The sequence below is a fragment of the Oxyura jamaicensis genome (assembly GCF_011077185.1).
Source record: "Oxyura jamaicensis isolate SHBP4307 breed ruddy duck chromosome Z unlocalized genomic scaffold, BPBGC_Ojam_1.0 oxyZ_random_OJ67002, whole genome shotgun sequence".
NCBI classification, from domain to species: domain Eukaryota; kingdom Metazoa; phylum Chordata; class Aves; order Anseriformes; family Anatidae; genus Oxyura; species Oxyura jamaicensis.
In genome coordinates, this window is record NW_023305456.1 from 13162 (window position 1) to 17506 (window position 4345).

General features: G+C 37.3%; 1 non-coding gene across 1 annotated transcript; it reads left to right on the plus strand.

The window, feature by feature from the left end:
• The first annotated feature begins 2338 nt into the window (after window positions 1-2338).
• Window positions 2339-2410, plus strand: TRNAH-GUG. The gene has a single exon. It is a non-coding gene; the product is annotated as a tRNA-His (tRNA).
• The last annotated feature ends 1935 nt before the right edge of the window (window positions 2411-4345 follow it).

Genomic DNA, 4345 nt, shown 5'->3' on the forward strand with positions numbered 1-4345 from the left:
TGAAACACGAGTAAGCAGACTGGAGGCTAGTCCGCTGCTTGTGCTAATGGCTAGCGGAAGAGGTTAGATTGAAGATACTGGAAGACATCCCACTTACATTTAACTAATAATCTGATAGGTAAAAAAAGCTCTTGACAAGTGAGAGGGAGAGGCAGAGATGCTTTTTGTATCTGCTTCAAGTCCTCTTATTCCAGATCTTCCCATATAGCTGCTGACGTTTTTATTTGTTTATTTATTTATTTATTTATTGGGGGGGCAGGGGGGGGGGGTGGGGGGGAGAGGGAGGAGGCAGTGGGTAGGATAGTTCTCTGATTTAATTTTTTTCTTTTGACCAGAGTTTCAGTTCTGGACAAGAGAAATGCTTTGTCCAAAGCTTACATCTTAACAGAAAAAGTCCTCGTTTTGAAAGATTATTATATTTAGACAAGAAATTACAAACAACAACAACAACAAAATCAGTAGATACTTAGAATGTCTTGTCAGCTGGTGTATAAAAAAATCACATCTGTCTTCTGAGCATAATTAAAAGTAGCACAGATGGGCTCTGGGAAAGAGAATCACTGAGATGACGAGACAGAACAGGTACTGCACGAGACATGCTCATGTGTACTAACAATCGTTTTGGGTGAAGAACAGTAATTACATTTGACCAATAGAAATCATGAAAAATAAATAATTGTAAAAAATGGCATGATGCTTAAAGACAGGGTGGAAAGCAGTTACCAGTATAGTACAATTATTGAAATGATCATTTGTTACCTTGTGTTTACTCCTTGTTACATCATCTCAAAGGATTATGGACTGATCTTAAGCTTCTATGGTTTATGGATGTGATTAACAATTCGTTTGTTATAACCTATATTTTATTCCTATACATATATATAGGTCTCAGATAAAAATAATGTATGAGATAACTTCAATTTATAAAGCAGACAATGCACTGCAGCTCTGTACAAGGTAGAACTAGAGGTTATTTTCTGTTTCTCTGAGACCCAGATTTGAATAAATCACATAAAAATTTTTGATAGGAATCTAGCAAACCTATTTCCCTGCAGCAAAAAACAAGCTACCCCTATTATTTCTGTAGGAGGTGACACTGTAGAGTAGAATATTACAGGTTCCACAGTTTGCAAGGAGTCTGTGTCCTCACTGGTGAAAATATTTTATTGATGATTTGTAAGATAAACCACATCTAAAAGCTCATCTTAAGTATCATTCTTTAAAGGCTGTCTAGGGGCCCTGCAATAATTTTAACCCTAATCCCCTTACTGTGAAAGGGGGCATGGTGGACAGAAGCTCATATCTGTAACATTTAATAGACTGTCTATTTGGGGGAAATTTGCAGTTTTGAAGAATTCAAACAAAACTGAAATTAATGTTTTTACTGCAGAATATGTAACCACTAATGGCAAGATACTGGGAAAAAAAAGACAAAGAAAAAGTTATTTAAGGTCCTCTGTATGGAAATGAAGTAAATATGCGACAAACTCTAGTTTGTCTCAAACTTTAGGTCTGTAATCAAAACTCTAGGTCTATAATCAAAAGAAAATTCACAGGAGTTGCTACTGAATCATGTTTGTTCCAGGTCTGTTCCAACTGCTCATGTGTACAATATGCTGAATAATGCCATCTTCCCAATATGCATAAACTCACACGCAGATGATGAGGAGATAGTATTCTCCTGTTCACTATTAAGATCCTGTGAGCTGATTTCAGCTGTTGTCTACTACCCTTTTTTCTGAACTGCAGTTTTCCATGTTTCTGATTTTTTTAAAATGAAAATGTGTAGTAATAAAGAACATTTGGTACACTCTTCTGATAGTGGCTACTTAATTTCTTGATGGATAGATGCTGAATTCTCACTCCCCTCAGACTTCATCTCTAGTATTTGACCATCTCCTTCCGTAAAAGTTAATACATATTCTGGAAATGGTGCTTTTTTTTGTTGTTTGCTTGTTACAGAAGTAAAGAAGAAGATGTCCACTAATATGAGCACTTACGTTAGAATGAGTCATGCCCCATTTGATTCAACAAGTACAGTTTTCAATTAAGCAGGTTCTGTTCTTTTCCAAAATCTAGCTGTACAACATATTGACAGATTTCTCTGGTATTGTGATTTTGCTTTCCCCAACACTGATAAAATAGGAGAAAAGTGTTCTCACTGAAAAGATTTGGGAGATAGGATAATGGTTGTTGTAACTCTCCTTAGACTGTTTTTAGGTGTTCAGAATCAGTTGGTGCTAAAACTTAGTGTAAACTGTAGGTGGCACCATTTGTATAAATTTTGTAGACCACTAGGGAAAAAAAGTTCCCTTTTTGTAGAATTTCCTGGTAGCTTGCCGTGATCGTATAGTGGTTAGTACTCTGCGTTGTGGCCGCAGCAACCTCGGTTCAAATCCGAGTCACGGCAAAGAAGGGTGTATCTTTTGGAGAGATGTCACTAGAGACTGCATATCAAAAATTATCTATTAATGATGCCTAATAAGATGGGAAAGCAACCAGAGGCTCTGTAGCTGTTTTGCTAAAATAATATGTGACACAAATATTATTTTAGTAATCCAGTTGCTGAGTGAGATTTTTTTAAATTATTTATTCAAATGTTGATGGATATTGTGATAAACATTGTGGCATAGTGACCGTGTAATTTGTACTCATTGCATCTACTTAAGATCTGGACTGCCTGTCTGGTTTTCATCTTTGCTAGTTTTATATACTAACACAAAAGCCTGAATTGCTTGGAAATAGGACATTGGTAGATGTAGAAACCCTGCTTACCTAACCATGGACTGCTGTTAGAAAGAGGTTTTTGCTGGTGACAGACAAGAGGAACCATCATCTATCAGTGATTCCAGTGGTTCTCTTTGGATTTCCCTAACTGCCTTGCATCACTGAATAATGTGGGCTCAGATTCTTGGAATGAAGGCTTGTAAAATGACCACATGGGTTTTATAAATTATTTACTGCAACTAAAGGCAATTTTTGTAGTAAATGACAAAACGGCAACAAAATTACATAGCTGGTAACAACTGGATTAATAAAACCCCACTACTATGGAGTTTATCAGATTATTTGCATGCCACTGAGTGGAGTTTCTGATAGGTGGTTCTTTAATTTTATAAGGAGTTAAGTCAAGAACAAGAACTGTTTTTTCTTGTTATTAAATGATATCCCCATTTGGTGGGACATCAGTTCTCTGCATAGTGTACTATGCCTTGACCAGGCTCTGATGGATTCAGGCTTCCAAGATGGGCCCAGGTCTCACAAAGCATGAATGACAGGTGTCATTCTTTCTGGAACCAAGGAGGAGCTTCCTTTGCCCTCTGAACTGTTGAGGAAATGAAAGAAAAAATTATTTGCACCTATATCAGGAAAAAACAGAAGCCCCATAAGCCTGCTGGCTTGGGAGGGCACCACATCTCTGGAGGCTGTAGGCTGAGTTGTGGTGTAGTAGGCCAGTGACGGTGTCTTCTGACCTCCCCCAGACTCAAGACAGCTCTTTCTGGTGTGTTTTAGGGTATCTGATAGCATTCCTCTGCCTTGCCTCAGACTTCCTGTCTAAACATCACTCAGCCTTTTAGGAACATATCAGAACAATTAGCTCTCAATTTCTTGGTCTAATTGATAAGGCGGATGTGACTGATTTTCCGAAATAAAGCAATTTAGAAATGTGCTCTAACATAAAAGCAAGAACGATGATCTTTCATACCCTGTCCTGCTGCTTTCTCCCAGAAAATTCATCTACTGTATTAGATTTTATAAAATCGTGAGTGTAACTCCTCACAGGTGCATATATTCTTTAAAACATCTTGGTGAATGAAGTCCTAGAACTGAAATCCCAAAATTGCAAAGCCAGAAATTCTGGTCTGCTCATGCATCATCCTGAGGCTGTCAAAACAGTCAAGGTTCAGCTCTGCTTAACATCAAAGCTCCTTGCTACATACTTCTATATATCCAGTAATTCAAATTGTCTTCTTTTATTTTTTATGATGAGTTACCTGGAAAGTGTAGTAATTTTGCTTGCCTTACTTTGTGTAGGATACCGATAACCATATTGTGAGTAAAATGCTCACTCTACATAAACAGATAGCAAGAACAGTGTAGTCTGATAAGTAGATCTTTTTTAACACTTCCTCCCCCAATTATTCTTTCCTCTTACAAGCAAATCAAAATTAAAACCCAACTTCATTTTGGACTATAAACATGCTAATGTAGGTGGCTCCCTGCATCCCATTTCCTGCAAAAATATTTATAATTTTTTTCCATCTCACTGGGGAAAAAGGAAAGGAAAGGAAAAGAAAGGAAAGGAAAGGAAAGGAAAGGAAAGGAAAGGAAAGGAAAGGAAAGG